Raw genomic sequence first — 15269 nt, 5'->3', positions numbered from 1 at the left:
AATGTCTTCTTTGCTATTATAGGGGAGCAAAATTTGTCACCCCAAAATATGTCACTGACATATTGATTATTTTGAATTAAAGTTACTTGAGAAACAGCCAGTGCAAGAAGGACACTCTGATCTTTCTGTTTCCTTGAAAGCACGAAATAAATCTCCCTCCTAGTGAAAGGTACCCTCCCTGCACCAGGAGGTAAAGAGAATTATTATTGTCAGAAGTATGAAATTCAGAGCTCAGAAAGCTGTGTAAATAAACTCTAGTTAGTTTTTTCATTAATTAGTATCCAACCCTAAGTGTCTTTGTCATGTTAGTTCCTCATATATTTATTGATTCTTGGTCTAAAAAGTATAAAAGCTTCTGCTTTGACTATTTATTTAGGCCCCATACTTATAGTATTTCCATACATATAAAATTAAACTTGATATTTTTCCTGTTAATCTGTCTCATGTCAACTTATTTTTTAAACTAGCCAAAAGAACCTAGAAGGCTAAAAATAAAATGTTTTCCTCCTTGACACTATTCAAGAGATTCCAACATAACTGCTTCTCAACAAGCTTCAAGATTGCTATTAGTATCCCCCCCAAATTTTATTATCAGACTTTTCATGTGGATTGTCAGTTCAGATTTTCAATCTGTTATAAAAATATAACTCTTGGTAATAAGGGTTAATTTCTACTATCTTAGTAAAGATGTCTAAGGCAGAGACTAATCTGACCAAATGTCACCCTCTGTAGCTGTTTGCTATTCTTCCTCTTACTTTTCTTTTATATAGTACCTTTATGAGAATATGAATTACTTGTTTTTGCTTAAATACAGGCCTCACCACTTTGAAAAGAGCTGGCTTGGTGTCTTGTAATACACTACACTTGAAATTCATTCAAAACATGCAACAGCAAAGCTCTTAATAAATGGCTGGGGTAAAATAGTGTGTTTATTCATTTTGGAGGTTGAAGATTTGTATATTATGTTGATATTAGGTTCTGAAGCCAGTGTGTAAAGATTAACTCACAGACAAAACTCACATACACCCAAAAGAGATTAACTCACATACACCCAAAAGAGATTAACTCACATACACTCAAAAGAGAACTTGAGTCATCCATAAAGGATGCCATTCTAACATATCAATTTTCATTAGTCCACTGTGTTACTTTTTCTTTCAGCATTAAAAGAAATTGCGGTATATTCAGTTAAATAGCAAATGAAGCAATTGACTTGCATTTAGTGGTCATACTGTAGGTTCCTCAAAATACTAAAATCACATTCAGATTGATAACATCCCACTCCATGAGAAAAACAAAGTAACTAAGACCAATCCAGGGAATTGCTTATCTCACATCTTACCCCATATTCTATTTAAGTTGAACGATGGAGAAATTGCCTCTAGGATTTAAAATCGTACTTTGCTTTTTCTTCTCTCTCTTTTCCTCAATCTAAAATGCCTGTAATGAAACTCAAGTACATAATGTAATGGCAGGAAATGGTTGCTATCCAAAATTCGTATTTCTCTTTCTCCAGAGTAACAGAATTATAGCAGAATGAGACTTCCCACCCCTCTTTGAAACTAGTGTGATCACATGGCTAGGTTCTTCCAAACAGAAGTATTGTGTGCAAATTTTATGCTTTGTCCATAAAATTGTACACATTTGCTTTTCCATGCTGTTTGCTTTCCTATTTCTGTTGGCTGGAATGAAGAAAAACAAAGTGACTTTAGAAGCAATCCATTAAAATGGTAGAGCCACTGTCAGTCAGTCTCAGTTCTTGAATAACTACATAAGAGAACCATCTCTCCCCATTTCACCCTTCAATATACTGCCCAGAACATTAGGTGACAGAGAAATAAATTTCTATATCTTATAAGCCACTGAATTATTGTTGCAGCTCTTGTTACAACAGCTTATTAAACCTAACTAACACACAAAGCAAAGTCCATGGCTCTCATCTTTCCATTAACTTAGTAATTTAACAGTTCCCAGCCCCATGAAATAGTGCTTTGGTGGCTGGTCTTGACAATCCAATTAAAATTGGCCTTTTATCTTTGTGGGCAAGGGACACACCCAGTACTCCAGCATCTACTAAGAATGGCAGCACTCCTGAGTGGTAGTTTTTCATTTACTAGCCAAAAATTGGTCAGCATTATTTCAACATAAACTCTCCCTGAGGCAGGCAGCTCCTGAGCATTCAATCTTCTTGGTGTTGCTTGCTAAAGCCAAGGCATTAATATGATCCATTGATGTCACTCCAGTATATATTTGCCAGATCTAGCAAATTAAATAAAGGACAGCCAGTTAAGTTTGAATTTCAGATAAAGAATGAATAATTCTTTAGCACAAATATGTCTTATAAAAAAAGAATTATTTTATTATAAGCATCCTTTGCTATTAAGTCTGTTAGGAGAAAACCAGATGAGCTGAAATTGACCATACGTCTTCATCTCTCCAACATATGTGCACAAATCTACCCAACACCCTTATCAGGAACCTAAAAAATGTGTGTGTGTGTGTACGCATGAGTGCCACCAGATGGATCCTGATGCAGAAGTGCACTATACAGAATAAATATGTTTCAGCACCACAAACATGAAACACCAACTCCTCATTTGCCTCTCTGCTACTAACATCTCTTGTTTTCGTTCTTTGAAAAAAAATCTTCATTATCTGCTATAGCAATTAACCTCCCTGCAATTTCTTCCTGTTTTATCAAATTTACACAACTTATATTCTAGACCTTTATTTCTATCATCAACTCATGTGCAGCAAGGAACATCCCATTACGCACCTTTTTCCAACTTCTTTTACAATTGTGCATTTTCCTGCCCTATCTTGTATATATGCAGTATCGCTGTGCACCCATGGAATGACCTTTTTAGGTCTTCACAACTATGTTTTGAAGAGTTGCCAATTTTGGACCTCTCCTCTTCGTTCACTATCAGTCTCTCAAATAAATGAATGAGAATAATTGCTTCTTATTTAGTATCCTCAACTTTTGCTTCATTCCAGTGTATTTTTTAGTTTTTCTACACTTCATAATTTTTAGATTATCTAGTATAAATAAAACTGTTTTGAAGGTCTCTAGAGGAATACCACCAAAATTATTGATTTCCATGGAAACTGCAATATAATTATACTATGGACACAACATTAGCAAGTTTAACATATGTAATTATAATCTTAGTTTAGTTATATGTGGTGATATGATAAAATGTCATGACCCTTTAGGATGAACATTGGCTTTAAAATAAAATTTAACTGGGTTCTAATTTTGGCTCTCCCACTCCGTAGCCGTGTGTACTTTGGAAAGAATTTTTTGTAGTTGTTTGTTAGTTTGTTTTTACCATTTCTAAGTTCCAACTTCTATTTGAGTAAAATAGAACTAATAATGATTGCTTCTCGTCTATTTACTCGACAATTATTTATTGATCAACTAATACGTACATATAGGGACTAGATTTTTGGGAGTACAAATATGATTGATATTCTGTTCCTGAATTCAAAGAAGTTATAGTTTGGTAGGGGCTATGTATAAATAATTTGGAAATTATACAATTATGCGATGAGTGTTCTGGGTACACCAAGAAAGAAAAGCTAACACAGACTTGGGAGATAAAGCTTAAGACAGACGGGTAAGAGATAACTAGTGGGCTGTGTCCTAAAGAATGAATAAGAGCTAGCAAGTCAAAGGGAAGGAGAATGGATGCTGCAAGTATGCATTTATTTAAAGTTTAAGAATAGAAAGTTCAAGAATAGAAGGGTTTTAAATAGTGGGATGACATAATCAGATATACATTATATTAAACAAAAAAAATAAAAACTTAGCCCTAGTATAGTAGGTAGATTCTAAGAGTATAGACAGGGAAGTAAATTAGTCATGGGTTGTAATTCAATCAGAACTGATGGTGACTGAAACTAACATAGTGGCAGTGAGAATAACAAGGGAGTGTATTAATAGATGATTAAGAGGTAGACTACAGGATTTTGAGTCTGATTTTACTAGGGGATTGGGAAGATGGAGGAATTTATAAAAAGCCTTAAGTTCATGGCACATGGTGTCATATTCACAGATACAGGGAAATCCAGGAACAAAACTGGTCTGTAGTTCAGGGGGAGAAGACGGTGAATTCAATTTCTAATCTGTGGCATTTGAAGAAAACTGTGTTTCATTGGAAAGATAATTTGTAAATGGTTGAATACACATAATGACTTTTTTGGAAGCAATTAGGCTCAAGAAATTCTTTGGGAAACCATCAACCCTGAAATAATAGGCAGTGATACAATCATACATGGTAAGTGTTTAATATAAAGGACAGAGGAGAGAGAGCCAAGAATAAAACTCAGGGGAAGTGTCTTAAAATATAGGAAAAAAGGAGAAAAGCTCATTGAGTAGATCAAGTAGAAACATCAAGGAAGGAGAAGGAAAATCAGGAGAACATAGTATTCAATGAAAGCCGATGAGAGAGAAGAGAGGGTCACTAGTATCAAAATATGGAAAGTGCTCTAGTCAGAAAAAGATGAACTCAAGCACTACTTAGCAAACAAGAGGCTACATGTGATTTAAAAACACTACTGTGGCTTTGTTACAATCATTAAATGAAATAATAAATGTAAAAATACTTGTTTACTGTTCAAAATATGTTTACTCATTTACCTTCATATTTCCTTTCTTTTTAAAAGTGATTTAATCTCTTCGAGCTTCAATTTCTTTATCTTTAAAATGGGATGAATATTACTACCAAATTTAGTTCTTAATTACACTATTCTATGTAAGGTCAGCCTTAAAAATATTATGAGATAGGAAAAACAGAAATTAGGTCTTTGAAACTTCAGTCTTCTCAAAAAAATCATTGTAAGTTTCAAATGATAATGTAAATAAATATACTTTAAATATTTTAATATTTTCTATAGACATGAAGTGCCAATAATTTTCAAAATTAGACTTAACATCTTGCATTTTTCTTAGTGGGCCCATCTGTTTTATCCAGGCCAATAGCTGATTCAGCCCAAGTAAATTACAGTCTTCTTTACTATCATAGTCAATTCCCGGTCATGGTCACTTTCAAACACTCAGCACAAACTTACTGAACAACTACTGTCTACTGCACACCAGGAGCCTTCATGCTGAACTCTGCTTCTGAGAGTATGATCATTATCCAGTGGCCCTGTTTGTATTAGGTCTCTTCAAATATTTCACTCTAGCAATGCATTATTTTCCTTGCAAGGCTAGGCTTAAGTAGAATTATGAATGGGTAAATAACCACAAGCATAGCCTATTTCTCTCCCCACGCACATGTACCATAAGTACTTATTTCTTATTACCACCTTGGTAAGCTCATTCTCTTTCAGATGTTCAGCCTTTGTGGTCTCTCATTTCACATTCCTATCAAGTTTTCTTTGATCACACCTTTATATTTCATGACTAACATAGATCAGCTCTAAATCTATTTTAAAATACACCACACATATCTTTCCTGCACTTGTGGAATCATACTACACATCTTACAGCAAGACTGCCACTGATATTTTACTGCTTGCTAAGAGTTTTTCAAGCTTAGACAAATTTCCCCAAACATTATATAAACTTTTCAATTTCTTCAATATGCTTTTTATCATCCAAAGCATGATATCAGGTTTATATCAGGCCCGCCTTTAAATAATTCTTATTAGTTAATCAATAAAAAAGATTTTTAATTTCTCAGTGGTCACTATGTCCCACCTAGTTGAGGCCATACCACCTCCTTGCATCTCTATACGACCATAGGTCTCCCTTCTAGGATTGTCATCCAGAGAGGGATGACATCCTAACACCTAGCTTTTAGAGTTGCTCATTCTAGTCCACCATTTGGGGGTTTGACGAGCTCTTGGTGAGTTTGCAAAGAGGCTGGAAAGGCACCGAAATCCGTGGGATTTCCCAAGCTACTTGATGTTTGCTTAATGGGATTTGATTTGTTAAGGATTAATAACTTTAAAGTGGGCTACTTTGTTTAAAAATACTTTGTTTTTTTTTTTAAATAAAGCAAAGTCATCTGTGACACCACATGAAAAAAACCATGCAGGCCGTTGTTCAACTTAATGAGCTATATTTTATATTTTGTTTATCTGAACTATGGTAGTAGGTAAACATTAATTTATTGACTACTATGGGTCAGATACTGTATTAGCTAGAGAAACCAGAGAAATAAATACATTATTCAGTCTGTCTTCTGGGATCTCATAGTTTATTTATGGTATGTGTGTGGGGGGAGAGAAATAAGCAATTATAATATAGGATTGAAGAAATGGTGAGGTAAACCACCTAAATAGTGCACGAGGGACATAACCCAGACTCAGAGTGATAGGGGTAAGAAGGGCTAAAAAGAAGACTTCGTAGAAGAGGTCAAAGATGATACTTCAAGGATAAGGAGAATCGATTGGGTAAAGAAGCGCTAAGGATATGTATTGCTATTTTTTTCTGAGAGTAGAAAATACAAAGGATATAAAAATAGGAAGGATATAAAAATACAAAGGATATAAGGAATAATAATACAGTTGAAGAACTGCAAGTAGTCCTGTATGGCTGGAGCCACAAGAAGGAGAAGCAAGTGGTGATAAATAAAAGGATAGTGATAAAGAGTCCAGATTATAAAGAGTTTTCTATGTTATATTGAAGAATTGACATGCACAATCATTTGAGTGACATTACATTAGTCCTTAACAAATATTTAAAGAATTGAATAATACATAATGAATTACATATGGGCCCAGGTGACTATAATGTTTTCTGTTATCTAACCTATTTAAACAATTGGTCAATATATGGAATATATATTTGGTTTTTAAAAATTATTTATGTATTTATCTTTAAACTATTGGGGTAATGAGAGAGGAGGTTATTCCAATGGCAAATGCTAACTTCATTGATTGAAATGGGAAACATAAACCACATAAATAATTACCATTTTTACTTAGAGAATATGACTATTTTTATGTACTACAAGAAAAGATATTTGAAAAAGTGGGAAGAAGAGAGAATGACATAGTAGAGTTCATGTCTGGTAAGAAGAAAATGGAAAAAAAACCCTCATTACTGTGCATTAAGTTTCTAAATCAAGAACTCACATTTTCTTCTAGATTTCTAAATTTAGTAATATTCCATTCTTAATTTCCTTGTCTGTTCAAAACAAGCACTATTGTTTCATATTTTATGAGTATGTGCTCCTTTTCATAGTCTATTTACAGTAATATGTAAGTCACAGGGCTGCATTATTCTCGGATGTGTGCTAAGAAATTTTTCCTCCAAATTTGCCATTTCACAAATGTTTCATATTTAAACATAATGAATTCAGGTACATTGTGAAATAAGTGTTGTGTTTGTCAGGCAAATACACCTCAATTTTCCATGTACATCTAATCTCCTATGGAAAAAATAGAAATAAATAACAAAAATATAATATCGAATATTGTTTTATCCAAATTACTCCTTTGAATAAAATGGCTGTATAGCATTTAAAAATTCAGAAAGCAACATGAACCTAGAACTTCTCACAATAGCTATTATTGTAAAAAAAATATATTAGCATGAACAAATTACATTTTAACCAGAACTTTATTGATCAGTAAATGCTCTAAGGATAATGTGATTAAAAATAATACTTTGAAACTGTTATGAGCTGTATATATTAATATTTTCTAACCAAATAATTCCACTTCTTAAAATAATTCTAAATGCAGGATTTAGAATTATTTTGCATTTGATATTCTTTGTTTGAAATGTTCTTCATTGAGATACAGTTGATTGTTTCCTTCCACCTTTATTTAAATGTCACATTCTTGATTCCCTTTCCTGATCACTTTGTTTAAAATTGCAGCCCATCACTTCCCCCTTTTCTGCTTTACTTTTCTCCCATACAACTCACCACTAACATGCTATGTATTTTACTTGTTTCCTATTTGTCTCCTATTGGAATATAAGTCCTATGAAGACAAGTATCTCTGTTTCACTGCTCTATTTCTAAAATCTAAAACAGTGCATGGCAAACAATGGCTTATGTTCTGTTAGAGAATAAATATATTCTTTCACAGCAATGTTCTTTATGACTATTTTATTTAAGTAGCAAAAAAAAAAAAAAAAAGCCTTAAATGTGTAAGAATGAAGGCATGGTTAAGTAAACTGAATAGCTCATTTACATGATGGGATATTATGCAAATATTAAATGTTTACAAATATTCATAAAATGCAGAAAAATACTTATATTAAAATGCTATGTTAAAAGAAGGCATTTATATTTGCATAGACTATGATTAAGCTACATGAAAAGAAACGGAGGCAGCAACAAGCGGAAAGGTTTCTTTTTTTTTTTTTTAGGTGAGGCAATTCTTGGTTGACCTCACAGATTGCAAGGATCTTGTCAGCTTACAATCCCTTATTTTTTAATTTTTTACACCTTCAGCACCTGGCCTTTCTAGGTGATCTCCCATCCAAGTATTAATCAGGTCCAACTCGACTGAGCTTCCGATATCAGACGGGATCGGGCTTGTTCAGGGTAGCATGGCTGTAGCCAGAAAGATTTCACGTGGAAGCAGTAGTTGTGTTGGAATGGGTAGGAATGAGGGCCATTTGTTTTTCTCCACTTTTTCTATTTTAAATTTTGTATAATTAACATGGTATATCCACAGAGAAATTAAACTAATCAAAAGAAAATGCCTTGAGAATGTAATTAGTTGGTTAGAACATTGTCATTGAGTATGATTTTGTTCATAGCAAGAAATGGTGGGAATATTTCTAAAAATTTACACATCTGTCTAAGAGAATGATAATGTCAGTCCAAGAGAAACATAATCAAGCATAAACCTATTATTTTAGTCTAAGGAAAATATTAATTGCTATTTTTGAACCAATGAAATGTAGGAACACTCTGCTATGCAGTTTCATATGGTTAAGAAAAATACAGTGGTCATATATCTTGGGTATTCGCTCAATAGCTGATTTATCATAGCACTTTATCTTTCCATGAGGAATTCTAGCCTAAAGAAGCAATAATTAAACTGATAGTTTATTTGCAAAATATGTAATTCCAATCTTTAAGTGCTTAAGTAGGTACTTTTAAGCCAACTTATTAGGGATCTCTTACTAACGACAATGAAAATAGTACCCTATATTCCAATGCACTCTTTTTTTCCCTCTTTTTCTCCCTTTCCAAGATATTTTAACATACGAAATCTCTTTACTTTTGAGGTAAGACATGGGTTTGTGACACTTCTCTGGAAATATGAAGTGGCAGGGTAGTTTTCTGGTTTTTGTTTAAATATTATTAACCTCAGGCTTAGACTTATTCAGCAGAAAATAGCTGGTTAGCAGCCAAATGGACAGTGATCCATTTCTGGTCAATGGCCAATACTCAATATAATACAGTCCATTTATTTGATACTACAAATGCATTATCTGGGAATGTAAGCACTGGGGATACTTTCATAGTTGGGAGAAAAAATGGCCACATGGGGCAAAGGTCAAATCTGAGCCATGTCTATGAATATCATCTTGAGTTACTGTTAATAAGAGACTTTATTACTCAATCTAAAATCAGTGTTGAATGGTGGGAGTGCAGGTGTGCAGATATGGGGGTTGTGTGTCTGTGTGGACTTTTGTTGCTATCCTATATTTAAAAGCAGTTAGAGACTAGGAGAGAGAATGTGGTTATGTGAGAGGTAAGGAAAAAAGAATGAGAGTGATAGAGAAAAAGGGGGAAGGGAGGGAGGGACTCAAATACTAAGAGATAAAAATGAATGCTAATCAAAGCTTCTAAATGCGTTATCTGGGAATACCAGGATGCCAAAATCATCTAGTAGTAAAATTTATTCTGATTCCTTCATCACCATGAAATTTTACCTTTATTTTTAGAAGTCTTTCTCTCCAATATCCAAGTCTGTATCTTTATTTTCAATCATTTAACTATGGAGGAAAATGACATATCTGTTTGAGCTTTTCAGGAAAATGACTAAATTATAAATTGGGGATCGCTTGTAAAATAAAATGCCTATAATCTTTCAGTTTCCACTGATATTTATATATCTTACCCTAACATAAAGAGACATCCAAGAATGCTGAAAGGAAGTACCTCTTTTGAGCCTTGAATTTCTACTAGAGAGTTAATGAACTGCAGTCAAATGGTTTATGAACATGACTCCTCAGTTCTAAGTTAAATAGGAACAGGCATCTTTATAAAGATTATGCACAAGAAAAAAAAGATTTGGGAAGAGGCTTTACAAAACAAACATGTATTTAAAAATACTATTAGAAATTGAACACAGATTCAGGAAAATTGTGAAGTTGTTGAATAGGGACAAATCTCAGTTCCTCTAAAGCTGATAATTAAGCCTTTAGCTAATGACATTCTTCTAGACTATGTTACTGGAAGCCCAGTTGTGCCTTTTAGTTCTCGTCAGAGCTAGGAGGGAAAAAAGAGGAGGAGATGAAATGTAAATCAGTTTACTTCCTTGTTCCTAAAAGTTGTGATGGAAAACTAGATGGGAGAAGACACTGGAATAATTGCCTATAATATCGTCTGGGACCATTCAGTGCACGACAGATCCCAAAGCACTGCACATAAGGATGTAGGACTTAGGTAAATGTAAGATGATTGTATTTAAGAGAACTTCTTTCAGATTTTTTAAAAGAATGCTTAGCCAAGTCTGTAGACATAGCTGTAGAAGACTCAGATCCTTTAAATGGTAAATGAGTCCCCAGACACTTGTATTCCTGAAAGCTAAGGGACGTGGAATGTTTTAATCTACTTTATTCCCAGGATTAGCTGGATTTTCAGCATATACTAAAGAGGGCTGATTTTCTGAAAATAGCGGATATTCAAACAAACTAAAGAAATATGGACTTGGCAACTTTATTGACAATACTCATTACTACTGATTAAACAGTGAGTGAGCTTCTTAATAAAATTACTTCATTAAATCCTTACAATAATGCTACTATTTTGCCCATTTTACAAATGGGTTTAGGGTTGTAGTCCTAGCTTGGCTAGTAATTAGCTAGATCTTAGATAAATTGCATCCTGTTTTTCCCCCTTTCCCTTCTATGTATAAATGGATATACCTTAATTATGTCATAAGGTTATAATAAAAATTAAATGATATAAAGAAATAAGGATTCTGAAATAGCAGAATTTGGTGACATATAAGTGGGGAAAAAAAGCACTGGTTAATAAAGCATCATAAGCAAAAGGAGAAGGAAATAAAATAATCAGAAATGACAAGAATTTAGATATATGTTCATTAGAAATATTACACTTACAAGAATTCTGTTCATTAGTTGGGGTAAAATCACTTGTAAATATGTAAACTGTGATCTAAGAGCACTAAATAAACACCAAATGATGGTAATGTTGATTAATGAATTAAAATCAAATTCACATATTTCTAGGATGTTTCCTACCTGTGACACTGTTCCCACCGAGAACATATGAATGCGAGCTACCTAAATCAACACAGAGCATAACCTTAGAAATACCTTTTGAACATGTATGGGTATTTGGGATTGTCATAATAATTGGGGAGCACTGCTGGTGGGTAGTGGGCAAGTGTGCTAGACATTCAGTTGTGGACAGGATGGTCCACACGATGTCTGACTGCCCTTTATCCCACACGACTTTCAACTGTCCTTTTATGACTAAGGTAAATATAGTAAAGAAGAAGTACAACTGCATACCAAGTTTCTTTTGACTTTTAGTTTTCTAAGGAGTTCTTAGAGATACCAAATCAATCAGAGTTATAACTTCATGGCAAGCTTACGATTCTAAATTTTTGTGGTTCTAACAGCAGATAAAAAGAATGTGCAAACCACTTCCTACACGGCCTCAGAGTAGAATGACAGGACAGAAGAAAGAGCATTCTGTTTGTTCAGAAAGGATACATCTTAGAACTTATGAAATGATCTAGTGCGAGGGGTCACAGATGCTAGAGCGGTAATTTAAAAAATACATTTTTAGAATGATACAGCTATCGGTAACAAAATATTCACTTGGCAGTAGCTCCAATAATAGGAACATTATTATGTCACCCGGCAAAGAGTCTAGAGGTACAATATCTCGACTTTCTGCTGTGCCATCCACATCTTTTCTATGCCTCTCTTAACGATTAAGGATGTCTGCAGTAGTTACACACAACGTATCGTCCCATCCATACATCCCAGAGGAAGAAAAGAAACAGAGAGACAGATATTTCTCCCTTACAGGTCTCTCTTCTCTTTTCAGGGGAAAAATGATTTCCAAGAATCTCTTTGGAACAATCTCTTTATATCCTATTAGACAGAACTGGTCCTGCACTTACCCTGCATCTGAAATTGGCTAAGGGAAAGGGGATTACCACTGACAGAATACTCATAGTTCATTCTCCAGGTTTGGGCATACTACTGCCTGCACAAAACTGCGTTCTTTGGGTTTTTCAGCAAAGAAATATGGGAAGCAATTGTTGAACCTATGGGTATGCTACAGTTTTTTTAGCACTGAGATTTTAGAGATTCCAACAATTTATTTCTAAATTCATTGAAGAAAGAGAAGGAAGTTGGCACTTCTTTCTCTCATTTTCTGCCTTGTTGCTTTAAATACAGGGAAGCAAGTTGAGTGAATTTTTCAGAAAATGGAATCATATTGATTATAAACTCTTAAGAAAACCTGATCCAACAACCAGGAAATCTGAGTCTGTTATCAGTTAGTTATGGCCTTGAGTATATCACTAAGGCACAGTTTCCCACCTAAAAGGAAGAAAGATTGAATTTGATAAATCACCAGGCGGTCATCTCATTTCAAGTTTCTGTAAGGTTTTGAATCTGCAGCTAAGTTATACATGAAGGTTTGCAAACTAAAATAATTTTATAAGCACTTTTGTAACTAAAAGCTAAACCAAAAATGCCCTATTGGTCGTAAAGAACTAATGTGGCTTACAAACAATTTATTTTAAGAAGAAGAGAGTAGTTAGAAAAGATTCAAACACATCATTCATATTTATATCTTAACTAGCGTAATTGCCTTCACATACTTTATGGTGAACCTATCCAGAAAGAATATTTTTTTCAGTAAGTCTTCCCCAAATAATGTTACGAAGGGGTCTGGAAAGGAAAGAGTTCTGAAGCAAAAATAACTTTAGAAGGGGCTGGATTAATCACAATTAAACAGATTTCTTTATCACTGAATGTCTTGGAGGATTTATAATGCTAAAGTTCATTGTGAATCTCCGAAAGAGACATTACAAGCACTGTGATACCACGACAATCCATCTGATAACCAAGAAGGCTACTAAGTAACTAACAGGCAGTAGTGTAACGGTCTAGGTATGCTGGACAAAGGGATGATTCATGTCCGAGGAAGAATGGGGTGGAACGGCTCAAGATTTCATCATGTGACTGAGAATGGCATGCTTAAAACTTACAAGTTATTTATTTCTGGAATTTTCCTCAATATTTTTGGACTGCAGTTGACCGTAAGTATCTGAAACCATGGAAAGTGAAACCATGGATAAAGGAAGACTACTGTATTATTTACCTAGAGATACATCTTGCTTCCTGGAACATACTAGAAATGGTGAAAAGAAAGAACACAGAAGATTTAGGGGCAACTACCAGGCGGCAAGCAACTACCGGGCTTGATGTGTAAACACGTCATCATCTGCCAATGAACATGCAGTACCAGAAGTGACCTTGGAATTTCAAATATCTAAGAACCAGGAAGAGTGGAAAAGAAAGTTCAAGATATAACCTTACTCCTACAACCAAGTTTTAAATAAATAATGATAATTATTATATGAAATATTTGTTAAGCAGACGCTCAGGCTTAGACATCTTAAATGACCTCTCAAGTTCTTGAGAACTTTGACCAAGTTACGGGGAGTCTTTTTAGAGTGCTAATTTATGTGTGTGTCATGGGTGGGTGGAAGAAGACATTCATAGTTAGCAAAGCAAAAGGATATAAAATGACAATGGATTGGTATAGACACACTCAATTTGTCTACAATGATTTTCATTTAAAATTCTTTTACAAACTGGGATGTTATTTGCCATTTTACAGTGATTTAATATCTCTTTACTGTTACACCTTTCCAATAATCAATAGTTTAAGTTAAAAAAAATTAAAGATAAATTTCCTTGAATTTGTAGCCTTTCCAAGCTACCCAACTAGACGACATTGCCATCTAGTGGCCTAAACATACTACAACCACCACTTTTGGGGTGGGGGCAGGGGTGCTAACTTAGCTCTGAGGGGTGTGTCTGGTAGATGCAATGTTGATAGTGATGTTGAAGCCACACCAAGATCATACCAACTCATCTAGAGCAAACATGTGCTTATTCAGTTAGAGAACTCACTCTGGCCCCAAAGCTTTACTAACTTCACAGAGGAAAAAGTACCACCACCATTGAAACAAGGTTTTGATCGGCCTCACTTATTTCCTTTTCTCTGAACTTTCAAGATCCATTTCTCACTTCTTTAGTCACCAACAGCTTGAAAATATTTTTCAAACCTTCTCTCATCTTTATAATAAGGATGTTACCCTAAATCACCATGACCAGGTAAAAGAAGTAGGTATCGGCTTGCTAATGATGGTAAAGAACTCCCTAGGGATGAATGAAAGGTACAAGGAACTCCACAGAGAGTCAGTCTAGCCTTAATGGAGATCTAGAATTTGCCTTAGAATGAGCAAGCAAGGGCTAGGCTTTGGTCTAAACAAGACAAAGATTTAAGAGACAGGAATAGAGGAAAAGGCTGACAAGAGTGGAGCAGATGCAGCTTCACCTGAGTTTCCTAATATTTTAGAGATGAATACTCTTAGTAAACATCCCTGGGGGCCTTTTCAGTTAAAATCAGATACTCACTGCTTCTCCTGATTTACTGGAAGGCTTATGTAATCCTTTGCATCTGCAACCAGGTCTCTTATGTCGAAACATGTCGAAAAGGCTTGGAAGGGCATGGAGAACCATGCCAAGGACTGGACCATTATCAGAACACCAATGATGGATTCTTGCCAAGCCCCATCTCTGACCCTGCACAGTTAAGATCATGACGGATGTGAGAGTACAAACACAACAGCCATTAAGTCTTTCTAACCCCATTTTTGACAAAATAAGGATGGAAACACAAAAACATGGGTTTAGATTGGTTCGAAATAAAGGAACAGTGAGAAAGCTGAAAGAGGCAGTTCTCAAACATCCAAATATGTGCTTCTTCAAAATTTGCATCAGAGCCTGACTCATGCCCATGCAAATGGATCTTAGTTCAAGTTTGTGTCAGAAAAATCTGGGA

At 34.7% G+C, this 15269-nt stretch overlaps 1 protein-coding gene across 1 annotated transcript in view; it reads right to left on the bottom strand.

Annotated features, from left to right (window-relative positions):
* Positions 1 to 15269, bottom strand: part of KCNH8 (potassium voltage-gated channel subfamily H member 8) — a 304007-nt gene that overhangs the window by 123948 nt on the left and 164790 nt on the right. The window lies entirely within an intron of this gene.

This window comes from Pteropus alecto, unplaced genomic scaffold, assembly GCF_000325575.1.
Source record: "Pteropus alecto unplaced genomic scaffold, ASM32557v1 scaffold92, whole genome shotgun sequence".
NCBI classification, from domain to species: Eukaryota; Metazoa; Chordata; class Mammalia; order Chiroptera; family Pteropodidae; genus Pteropus; species Pteropus alecto.
The sequence above is the reverse complement of the archived record's forward strand: the minus strand, read 5'-3'. Positions and strand labels throughout refer to the sequence as shown.